At 34.0% G+C, this 13,403-nt stretch overlaps 1 protein-coding gene and 1 pseudogene across 1 annotated transcript in view; both read left to right on the forward strand.

The window, feature by feature from the left end:
• Positions 1–3,648: 3,648 nt before the first annotated feature.
• On the forward strand, positions 3,649–4,466 carry LOC128162334 (uncharacterized; annotated as a pseudogene).
• A 4,630-nt stretch (positions 4,467–9,096) lies between these two features.
• LOC128162486 (uncharacterized) overlaps positions 9,097–13,403 on the forward strand; it is an 85,759-nt gene continuing 81,452 nt past the window's right edge. The window contains exon 1 of the mRNA XM_052825716.1: positions 9,097–9,184. The gene's annotated coding sequence lies outside the window, so the exon portion shown is untranslated. The remainder of the gene's footprint in view (positions 9,185–13,403) is intronic.

A 13,403-nucleotide genomic window follows, 5' to 3' on the forward strand; every position in this document is an offset into this window, starting at 1 on the left:
GATTTCTTATATTACTTAAAGCCAAATCATTTTTATGTAAACTATATAACTACCCAGGTAATATGATTTTTATACTGAAAATTATATATATTTTACTAATGCAACGTTATTAATTTACTTGAATGCATGTATTTCTCTTATAAATACAAAAGCACCTGTATTTAAAGAAACTTAGCTCCAATCGTTCAAAAATGACAGGTAAGTATATAGAAAGGAGGTCACTGGCCAGCCTGTAGAGGGCGGTAAACCTGCCTTTTCTAAAAAAAAATTCATATCTATGGACAGAGTTCATAGTTATAAACAATATGGCATATATGTATAAAGAAAAAACAAAAGAAATATTGCATACTGGTTGCTTATTTGATGCAGTGTACTCTTAATGTACACTTCATAGAAAATCTCATTTAAAGAAATAAAATAATGAGAAATACATTGCATTAAAAGTGAATTTAATTTCAAACAAATATTCATCTAAGTTTTATTCAAATTTTCAAAATCATTCACACACGCTCAATGCCTATATACTCTTTTGTAAAAGAAAAATATAATATTATTTCATATGGTTGTACATGCATTTATATGCAATTATGTAATACGATCGAAACATCATTTGTATCATATAGAACAGAAAAGATGTCTTCATCTTGTAAGGTTATATTGAACTTGTCATAAATGTGTCATAAAGTTTATTGTTTTTGATAATGCTCATTTTAAAGTATAAAGTGCATTTAATTATTTTTTACAATTGCTTAAACAATCACACTCAAATGACAAAATTATTATAAAACTCGTATTTTCAAATCATTCTTCATCTATTCTTATCATTTTCTGTTTCATTACAGTTAAGTAAATGACACAAGAATAGTTATGTTACTAGTTTTTGTATAAAATTCTATCGACAAATAATTTTCATTTAATTATGTCTTGTAAATCAATACTGTTCATAACCTTTCTATTTTCGCTTTTTCGGAGAAAGGTTATGAAAAAACAGTGAAACTTCTAAATTAATTTATTTAAACTTTGTGTATATATATGACTAACATAATTATACATGTATATCCATATATATATCTGGTTTTAAAGTATGATTTATTGTATTTTTTCATCATTATATTCATTTGATTTAATGTACAATATGCATAACTATAAGACACTGAGAAACTACATGTTTACATTTACAGTATATTTGTAAAATTTGATATAGCTAATGCATTACCAGTAACTAGTTTTTTTAAATGTGTGTGCATAAGAATTATTCACGAGGTTCTTTTTATATTACCAGAAATGTTTGTTTCTAAATAAAATTGCTTTCTAAAATGAAATATGTCTCATGTTGATATATCGGTAATTGTATTCATTGTAGATATGTTAAATCATGCCATTGTGATTGAAACATATTTCAACAGGTTTTTTATATTTAAGGGTTCACATCAAAGAGAATGTTGCCAATTTTTAAAGCCAATTTAGCCAAAACGCATATGAAAGCTTCTCTGCACATTTCAAATTCTGGGATATATCGAGTCGGCGTATAAATGAAGCTAGATTTTAACAGACACAATTTAGATTACAGATTATCTATTTTGCACGTACTTCTTGTCATAACTTAATCTTGGAAATAAAGAAAGGTTGCCTGAAATAACACGTAGTATCATATGACGTAATAAAGGGCCTGGAGCCTTAATGGTTCTAGTAAGTTTAAATTGTTAACCACTTTTTATATATAAGCAGCCCCATTTTAGCAGTTGCATGAAAATTTTATCTTTAAAGAACCATTACTCTTCCAATGTGTGCAAAAAAAACCTGCTGGAATTAACAGACCAATAATGCATTTTAATTTAAATGACACAATTTATTTTCATCCCAACCCCTCTATAAAAAATATTTAATCTTACATAAGAAAATTATGGTACTTAACTATGCTAAGTCAAAGTCAAAATAGTTATCAATGTCTGCTCAGGTGAGCGATGTGGCCCATGGGCCTCTTGTTTGGATGAGTCTGCCCCCCTTTCAAAAACGATCCTACGTACGCGTGGATCTGGCTTCTTATTTTTTTTTCTTTAGCCTGTTATATATACACTTTAATTAGTCTAAAATTATAAGGAAGACATTTATAGAAAACCAGCACCCACCCCAGACGTTAGATCCGCGCATGGGGTTATCTGATTCTGTTCTGGTGCATTGACGAATCTATCACTCTTTTCTGTTTAAACTGAACAAAAAATAATAAATTGGTAATACTCCTGTGTATTTTACGAATTGAAAGGTTTGAAAGGTTAATGAAATGTGCAGGTAAGGAATAACCAACGATTAACAATGTAAATCTTTAAATTTTCCGCGCTTCACAATGCCAGATTATCTGCCCTTGATCCTGATCATCAGTGCGTTTGAAAATCGGCTAATTTGCATAAAATCATATACATCTGTCTAAAATTGCAAAAGTTCAACGATATCCCGTCAATTTTAAGGATTGTGTTTAACTTTTTTATTTTCATCAAATACCAGTGATTGTAAAAAGTGCTGGGAGCAAGTTGTTGCTTGAAAGGAAACATTTTTTTGACATGTGAATTAACTCGGTTATTGAAATTTTTTATTAAACTTGAACGATCAATGCTAAAGTTAAGCATGTTGCTGGTACTGCTATAGTTGCTCCCAACACTTTTTAGATTAAGCAATTAATTTTCTTTTAAGTGATATAAACAACAATTTAATATTTTATTCGTATATCGTCGAACTTTTGCAATAAATGAAGTCATATGTAGCTGCTCTATTTTTAGCGTATCACGTGATAAACAGCTGATGCGGTGGCTGTGTTCCGGTGAAAAATGTAGGGGAGATCGGTAGTTACATAATGATGTATAAACTTTATCATTGCCATATTTGGATGAGTTTGTATACTTTGTCTGGAATAAAGTCCGTTTTTAGTGTATTTATTTCATACGGTAATCCATGGGCGTCCTTAACCTAGCTGCGTATAAGGAACATTTGTTTAGGCAAGCAACATGGCCCATGGGCTCTGTTTTTTTTTATGTTAACAAATACAGTGAGTCAAACTGATAAGATAATGTCTGCTATGAGAGAGAGAGAGAGGGAGAGTAAGACCCACAGAGAGAGAGAGACAGACAGAGACAGACAGAGACAGAGAGTGTGTGAGAGAGAGAAAATATGTATTATCATAGACAATCAGGAACAGACTGAGGGTGAGAAAAAGAGAGTGAAAGCAACAATAAGACAGCAAATTTTACAGAGAAAGCCAGAAAGAGTAGGAAAGATTGAAAGAGAGAGATCACCTGTTTAAAATGAAATAATGAAAGAGAGAAAATTGAGAAAGCAAGAAGAGAAATTATGAGACAGAAAGATAGGAGAGGATAAAGAAATAAAGAAAATGAGAGATCAATAGTATATGTTTAATAGAAACTTAAGTTAAATAGAGAGAAAAAGAGAGAGAGAGAGAGAGAGAGAGTTAGCTTAATTTACTCCTTGTAACAATACAAGATTAGAACTCTAATGTTCTAACGTTTAATGTTTGTAGATCAAAGTTGTGTGATGGAGTCACTGAGTGGAATCCCAACCCAAGGGACAGAAAAACCACAGCAAGGAAACCAGTGTCTGCTGAAACTGATGTCTCACCCCCCCCCCCCCCCCCCCCCCCCCGAGTTACTTCACTCTCTCACAGTGAAAAGTGTTGATGGTTGTTACCACATTTCCTGTGTGACCCCAGACCGGGTCTGGGTCAGTGATAGAAACAATCTCATCTTGACAGACACAACAGGTGTCCCTCTACATCGTGTGGAGGATTCATATAGTGATTTATATGGAGGATTACACACAGTGAACAGTGAGAGTCAATTGATTTATATAGATAGGGATTATAACATCAACAAACTGTTGAAGGATATAAAAATAACCACCACATTTATAGAGAGAACGGACTCTACATGGAGACCACAGTGTGTGTACTGGTCCCCGTCCACTGGGGATCTACTGGTCGGGATGTATAATGATGATACTGGGACAGGCAAGGTAACCCGGTACAACCAGAGCGGGCAACTGATACAGTGCATACAACACGACAACACAGGACTGGAACTGTATATTACACCTAACTATATAACAGAGAACAACAATGGGGATGTCGTGGTGTCTGACTATAGAGATGTAGTTGTGACAGAATGCGAAGGAAGACATCGTTTCTCCTACACAGGACCTCCATCAGGATCAGGACTAGAGCCACGTGGAATCTGTACTGACGCGCTGTCACACATCCTGGTGTGTGATGGATGGACCAACACAGTACAGATGATAGACAGGGATGGTCAGTTCCTGTCACATCTACTGACAAAATCACAAGAGAGTGAGCTATGGAGCCTGATCGAGTTATGATGTCAATACTCACCGTCTCTGGGTCGGATCATACAACAACAAGGTGTGTGTCTACAGGTATATCACCAGACAGGACGCTCTGACACTCACAGGCAAGTCTGAGTCATTATCATTTTTTTATCATACATGTAAATTGATTAGATAATTAAGACATACAGTCAGTGTTAATTTTCAGTCAATAAGATAATGTAAGACATGTTTATATATGCAGAGTTCTCATTAAGCACCGGCTCGTCCAATTTTCGCGAGGTATGTCCAATGCACCATGTTTGATCAATATCGTCGACATCGCCAATACCGAGTACACATTGTGTTAATATCATATTAGTATAATTATTAAATTTGCATTTGCAGCATACCATATATATCCTGTGTACAATTTCGATATCGCAATGTTGACCAACATTGAGTCGACATTGTGTCCACATCGTGTGTCTTGTTTCCTGTTTACATCATCGACATCACAATGTGGTAATTATCGAGTCGACATCGTGTCTTCATCGTACCTCTTATATCCTGTTTACATCGTCGACATTGTAGATATCACAATGTTGACCAACATCGAGTCGACATCGTGTCTACATCGTGTTCCTTCTTTCCTGTTTACATCGTCGACATCGCAATGTTGATCGACATCGTGTAGACATTGTGTCTACATCGTACCTCTTATATCCTGTTTACATCGTCGACATTGTAGATATCACAATGTTGACCAACATCGAGTCGACATCGTGTCTTACTTTACATTCTGTTCCTTCTTTCCTGTTTACATTGTCAACATCGTAATGTCGATCGACATCGAGTCCACATCGTGTCTACATCGTACCTCTTATATCCTGTTTACGTCGTCGACATTGTCAATATCGCAATGATGACCAACATGGTGATATTCTATATGTCTTACTGTTACATTGTATATTTCTACTTGCGATGTAGAAAATTTAAATTCGATATTGGTTCAACATCGTCGATATTGCAATGTCGACAATGTTGACGATGTTAACAGCAAAGAAATATCGGCAATGTTGACGATGTAAAGTCGATATTGGTTCAACATCGTCAACGTTGCGATGTCGACAATGTCGATGATGTAAACGGCAAAGACATATTGGCAATGTTAACGATGTAAATTCGATATCGCATTTGTCGTCGTTGCGATTTTGACAATGTCGACAATGTTAACAGCAAAGAAATATCGGCAATGTTGACAATGTAAAATCAATATCGTATCAATATTGTATACATCGCAACGTTGACGATATCGAAACAGAAATATGTATTGGACATGAATACATTTCGGAGCCCGTTTTTACAATGGCGTCAGTTACTTAAAGTGGCTCATTACACCTTGAAACATTTTCTCAAATCAGCAAAAAATTACTTGATTATGATAGATATCATAATGGATAAGAAGTATCTTAGTCAAATAGGCCAAAAATGTGCAATTTTAGATGACAAATTACATTTTCAACAATTTTAATTCAGTAAATAAGAACAAAAGCTCCAGGTGGATTCGAACTCATGATCTGCAGTTCAGAAGCCCAACGCTTTAGCCACTGAGCTGCCATGATGTATACAACCGAATCGAACGATATATATAAACTATTTAACAAAATATTTAAATCGCCATCTTGTGATGTAGTGTTTTAAAAAGTATAAGTCTGGGTGTAAATAGGTACCTAAACTTTTAAAAATTAGTATGATATTCATAATATAAGGTCTTTCTTATATATGCATTAATAATTCTGGAATCACAATCTTACTGATTTAAGTTTTGCTAAGCATTTTTCTTTCCCGGTTTTGTAAGAGTCATCTGAAGCTAAGTAAAATATAGATGAATTGATGGACCAATTGTTTTAATAATGATGGGAAATTTCCGTTTCTAATAGTAGATGACAAATTTAAATTTCCTATATTTTTGAAATTTAAAGGCTTATCTTTTTCACCAGCCGTAGAATGGAGATTGGATATTGACAGGTTGTAGATGAACAAAATTGAGCCACAACAAATTGTAATGATTCCACAGTATATGTAGATGTAGCTGTATCAATACATACAAGTAACCTGTGTGATATAGATTAATTAACTGTTAATTAATGCCTTGTAGATGAACACAGACCCCGTCCTGATGGGGAGGTCTTGTACAGCTCAACACCAGCCATATAATGGAGATAGCTGGGATATTGACAGGGTGTAGATGTACAAATCTAGTCTGCTCTCAAAACCACACATGTTGTTTGTCCCTTTGTTCAACATCTGCAGCTGAAATTCACATGGACTGTAATAATGACTCCTGTTTATTTCACACTTTGTGATCAATCCAAACATGGCTGTCTGTTGCTATATGTGGAATTATATGTTATTGAAATGCATTGCAAATATATATTTTTAAATAATTAAAATAAAATTCAAATAATATTACTTAATATTGTTTAGATTTATAGCCACCATTCGATACAACTTACAACGTATGCCATTGAATACAAACATGGATTCCTGGCCATGGTTGACTATTGAAATGTCATACAGAGTTTATTGTGAAATCAAAACTTTACAAACAGACATACAGACTGATAATAGGACCTCATTCAATGATGTAAAGTCTGATAGTGGGACCTCATTCAATGGTGTAAAGTCTGATAGTGGGACCTCATTCATTGATGTAAAGTTTGATATCAGGACCTCATTCAATGATGTTAAGGCTGATAATTGGACCCCATACAATGATGTAAAGGACTGTGTTTAAAAATCTACATTATATAAATAGTGCCTGTTTGGGAGGGTGACAGTTGAAATTGACACCCCTCGATAACCATTGTCAACCGATGCGAAGTAAAAATTTATCGTGAAATTCATGGTCCCTACCCCACTGGGACCTGAGGGGTGGGGTTAAAACCATCAAAATGAATGCGATCTTTTAAAAAAAAATCTTTACTCCTGGACATCAAACTGTTGAACTGCTAGTGTGATTGTAATAAGCACTGATCTATACTAAAATTGTGAATTTCATGGCCTCAGGGTCAGGAGTTCTGGTGTGGCTCCGTTATGATTATAATATATGATATGGTCAGAGGTTCTGGTGTTAGGGCGGGGCTCCAATGATTATATAGTGAAAATGCATTAATTCCTTCAAAATCTTCTCCGCTCCTTGCTATTTAGCCAATGAACTAAGTGCATAGTTATGATGAATAAGAATGACTCTTCTTAAACTGTAATTTTCATGACAATTTTATGACAATGACAATTGGGGGGGGGGGGGGGGGGAGTGGCTCTAATTAAATGAATGCAGTAATTCTTTGAACAGTAATTCTTCTCCTTTCCTCTGGAATATTATGCAGATGTACATGTACATTTACATTTTTTAATTGAGAAAGTTTATTAGTTATAAGGAATCCTGGAATATTTAAAAAGATTTTATGAGCCATGTTATCATAATGCACATGAATAAACATTGCAAAAGCCACACTGCAGTTACTCAGGTGCCCGATAAGGCCTCTTGTTATCTTTTGACAATACTTTCGGGCAGAAACAAGCCAGTTCAAGAAATGTTTACATTTTAATCCTCAAATCCACAAGATGGCCGCACATCCCCATTTAGTTGGCTGGATGGTTAACACAGCTAACCATCAGATACTTCTAAAATTGGTTAAAAAGATATGAGTAGGCAAATGTTATGAAATCATTCAAGCAGTCTCGGTTTTCGACCCATTTCATCTCTGTGACGGGCCTTTGGGCCTCTTACTATCTTTTGACAACATTTTCGGGCAGATACATTTAAGCCAGTTCAAGAAATATTTATATTTTGATCCTCAAATCCACAAGATGGCCACATATCTAGTTAGCTGGATGTTACATAACTATAACCATCAAATATTCCTAAAAGGATCTATTGTGAATAACAAAAGAATTTACCTATAGAGGAGATTGTAAAACAAATATTTTTGATTATATCTATGTTACATATTTCTAATTTTCTATTTTTTTCGAATTTGCATTTTGAGCCTTGCAATTTTATTATTAAGCTTCAAAGTTGGCCAAAACAGCATTTTCTAAGTAAAAGGTATATTTCTGCATGGCTTTTGGCCTAGATATATCCCTCAAGACCTGCCTGCCCCTAAAACAATTTAAGATATTTTAATAGGTTTTGTACGTTCAAAGAAATAGAATAAAATAGAATTTTTTAGGGGTACCAAAGCCCTGGGGTCGAATTTTGCAAAAAAAGACAAAAATTTCAGAAACTGATTTCTATCATAGTGGTCTCTTTTTACATCGAAATAAGTGAGGTATGGATAGCTCAGTCACCATGCAGCATTTTGTTTTCACTTTAACACGCCAGCAAATTGCATTTATCATTAAAAAAAATTATGTATTCTATAACTAAGGCCTATCCGAATTCTATTTCATTTCAGATTTTTGAATAAGTGCGTTTTTACGAACAGATCCTGATTCAAATACGTTTCTTCTACAAATTCGGTATATTTCTAACATTAGCGCTTTTCAGTACTTTCAGTTCTTTGATTTTTATATTGGAGAGGCTAGCGCAACAGTAGTAAAACGTTTTCAAATCCCGGCTTTGTGTCTGAGATTTTATTTTTAATCTTAACATTTTTTAACTCTTTATATTTAATTTTACATAATGCACACAAATACACGAGCACTGTTTTTTCGGACTTCTAATGTTTCGCGTCATTAGTGATACTCATATTATTGGGGTCACGTGATTTAAATTGTGGTCGCAGATCGTCTGATTCATGAGATTGTAAGAGTTTTTTGTGTTTCTCTGTGTTTCGCCGTGTTTGTCAGGGTATTTATTTTATTTACATATCAGTATACTTCATTTAAAGTGATGGCTTTATTTTGGCCACGGAATATGTGGAATTATCGTTAGCGGGCTACAGAGCAAAGCAGTTACATGTATAATGATGTATCACTTTATTAACAGTGTGCAAACTTAACATATAAACTTATAAAATGTTACTTTATAAAGACACCACAAACTACGGAAGATCAGAAATTTAGAGGATGTAAATAAATCATGTATGTCCTCTTTCCTGTAAAATCTACTTTCGTTTTGGGAGGGTCGGGACAAATCGCCAAATTTAAGGTATTCTCTTTTGAAAAGTGGACAGGCATAGCCTGCCGGGGATTTGGAAGGCCAAAAATGTCGATAGGACTATGGCCCCATAGTTATTAATTTTAATAGGCCATTTTCATATCGATTTCCGGTTTTTGTTTTGCCTTTGTTTTTACATTAAATAAACATAATTCAAACCCTTTGACCCAATTATTAATGTGCGTAGAGAATCTTTCAAATTTTGAAGATAAGTGTAGGGAAACATTTTTTATTATTATTTAAACATTAATTTTGGAAGTTATTAACTAATTACAAGTTGCAACTGATTGCAGTATCAAAACTTAAATTTATTAATAAACATCGGTTGTAATTTTCAATGCAAAGTGTGGTTGCATCACCCATATCTATAACCCCTAACGATATGCATGATAAGACAGTCGCATTTTGATCATCACAACAGGGATTAATTGAGGCTGTAAAACGTCTTTTCAATTAGATAATCATCATTTTACTGCATTTGGGGTTAGTTTACATTATTAAGTACTCAGAATACTGGGCAACATCAACTTCTCTTTCGGAGGAAATACTACTTTAAGACCACGCATCAATGAGTAGAAACGTTTTATTGGTTGTTTATTTCTAAATGAGAGTGTATACTTCAAAAATTCATGATTTAATGCTTATATTTACATTTTTTTAACTTCTTGTCTTGTCTGCAAATGTAAATTATACCTTAAAATTCCGATCTTATCCTAAGGGTAAGTTAATATTAATGGAAAAGCCACAGTAACAGCCACAAGCGTGAACTTTGATTTTCGCTTGTGACGTTGCAGTTTACAGCGGTCAACGTTTGTGACGTCATAATAAAACTCGTCAATTTGACCTTTGACTACTTGTTGCATTTAGAGGCATTTTAAGATCACAGAATTTAATGGGAAAACACAGTAGAATGTAAATATAACCATTTACAAACAACTATATATTGTAGTATAATTATATTTTACAGCCAGAATAATGAAATATTGGTTAGTTTAGAATCAATTAGCATTCAAAAATTTGGTCATAAGTTCTTTTGTAGAACGCAACCCAGGGACGTATATACTAACGAGATAGTCAACTTCTACATTCGCCATGTTTACTTCCCAAACTATCACATGAGCCTTGACAAGTTTTTAGCTCACCTGAGCTGAAAGCTCAAGTGAACTTTTCTGATCACATTTTGTCGGTCGTCTGTCTGTCCGTAAACTTTTCACATTTTCAACATCTTTTCACATTTTCAACATCTTCTCAAAAACTACTGGGCCAATTTCAACCAAAGGTGGCACAAATTATCCTTAGGCAAAGGAAAGACTTTGTGAAAATTAAGGGTCACACCCTTTTTCAAGGGGAGATAATTAAAAATTAATGAAGATTTTTGAGAAATTTTCAAAAATTTTCTTCTCAAGAACAATTAAGCCAGAAAAGCTGAAACTTGTGTGGAAGCATCCTCAGGTTGTGTAAATTCAAAGTTGTGAAAATCATGACCCCCGGGGGTAGGGTGGAGCAACATTGGGGGTCAAAGTTTAACATAGGAATATATAGAGTATATCTTTAAAAATCTTTTTCTCAGAAACTAATCAGCCAGGAAACTATTCAGCCGGGAAAGCTGAAACTTGTGTGGAAGCATCCTCAGGTAGTGTATATTCAAAGTTGTTAAAAACATGACCCCAGCGGGTAGGGTTGGGCGACAATGGAGGGTCGAATTTTTACATAGGAATTTGTAGAGTAAATCTTTAAAAATCTTCTTCTCGGAAACTGATCAGCCAGGAAAGCTGAAACTTGTGTGGAAGGATCCTCTGGTAGTGTAGATTCAAAGTTGTGAAAATCATGACCCCCGGGTGTAGGGTGGGGCCACAATGGAGGGTCAAAGTTTTACATAGGAATATGTAGCGTAAATCTTTAAAAATCTTTTTCTCAGAAACTAATCAGCCAGATGATTCTTTATGATTGTTTAGACTTTGGCCCCAGGACTATTCTTCGGTGTCAGAAGAAGGTTCAGAGTTTGATGTAGGTTTATATCCCATATATACACAATTGTTAAGGATCTTTTTGAGAACTGCAATACTCAGCATGTGATATGAATATAAAATCATCCTGTTAGAAAAGGGACTAATGTTTATAAACATAAGAAGATCCAGGGGAAAAAAGGGATTTTATTTTTACATGATCTACTTGTATTGTTGTACATTGTCTAGATAGTTTGTATTATGACTCCATGAAGCTGATTTGATCATACCTATTGTTCCTCAGGTGAGCGATGTGGCCCATGGGCCTCTTGTTAAAATTCTGATTAATACCAGTAGAACTCGTCATTTTTTATTAGATTTTTTATTTCCTCTAAACGTGTTAAAAGGGATAGCTTTTTCATACATCATAAGTGCATCTAGTGAATTAATTTAAATATAAGAAAATAAACATATATTTTTACGTAATCTCGGAAATGGGGCAAAAACGGGTCTCTGGGTTTTGAGAACCCTGTCTTATTATGATCAGATCAGGGTTATAAAGTACAAATAACAATTCTAGAATAATTTCAAGGTAATTTTTTAATCTAGGTTTAAATTCTTTTTATATCGATATATCAGGTAACATCATAGAAATATAACGTTAAAAATGACCTACAAAATCAAGTACGGCGTGATTTCTGCAAGACTTGCGAGAGTTGCCTCTCCCGTTAATATATACGTCCCTGAAACAGACGTATTATTTCTACATTTAAAACATTAATGCAAACATATATATATCATAAATAAATCAACACTAACCCGCTGTCAAATCATTTTCTCAACTTCTACATTCTGGCTTTAAATTATGAAATAGCTCTCTATAGGTGGTTTAAAAATTAAAGTAGAAAATTTATAGTTAAAAAAAACTGGAAAAATATTGTTTTGATTGTAGACTTGAGACTAAAGGTATTTTTCATATAACTTAAGGAGGTATAAAGAATGGCTTTACAGTTTAAGAAAAATTAGCAAAATACAAACAAGTAATTGTGTCATATAAAACAAACAAAAAAACTTAATTTTAATCTTTCTAGCATGTTATATTAATCAATATTTGTTTAAATGTTGAAAAACAGATGTATAGCATAATGTGTCACCTAAAGAGATGGTTTAAAAGGGAAGAAATACCACTTTGTAATATTGTGTCTCACTACTCCAGTATTTGTTTGCACATTGTAAGATTAAGTTGATTTAGTAACATTTTTGTCCCCCGCCGCAACGCGGAGCGGGGACATAGTAATGCTGGGCGCCGTCCGTGTGGCCGTGCGTCCGTCCGTCCATCACACTTTTTTGTAAGCGCTCTCATGCCTACAAATTTTGACGGATTTTCATTAAATTTATACCAAATGTTTATACCACTATTACCTTGGTCAAGTTTGAAAATCAGCATTGGTCGATACTTTTTGTAGGAGTTATGGGACTTTGACCACAATAATGACTCCGTTTTATCCAAAAATTGACCTTGTAAGCGCTCTCATGCTTACAAATTTTGACGGATTTTCATTAAATTTATACCAAATGTTTATACCACTAATACATTGGTCAAGTTCCTAAATCAGCATTGGTCAATAGACTCGATACTAGTATACTGCTTGACCGGCGGGGGACCCAGGAATTCTATTCTTGTCAGCATTTATGTTTTAAATAAGTATCCAATTTTATCGAAACACAAACATTTAATCTGCGCTGACCTAGATAATCAATATCTGATACACAAAATTTAAACCAGGAATGTAGAAGTTGAGAAAATGGTTTGTTAGTTAAAGTTTTCAAATGATAAAAAATGGTAGGATTTCCATAGATAGGCTGATGTGCTTTCGAAAGGTTACATATGTTAACACTAATTTGAACTTAAATCATGTATAAAGCAAACAATGCATTAATGTTTGTGACGTAAATATTATGAT

The sequence above is a fragment of the Crassostrea angulata genome, chromosome 9 (genome assembly GCF_025612915.1).
Source record: "Crassostrea angulata isolate pt1a10 chromosome 9, ASM2561291v2, whole genome shotgun sequence".
Classification (NCBI taxonomy): domain Eukaryota; kingdom Metazoa; phylum Mollusca; class Bivalvia; order Ostreida; family Ostreidae; genus Magallana; species Magallana angulata.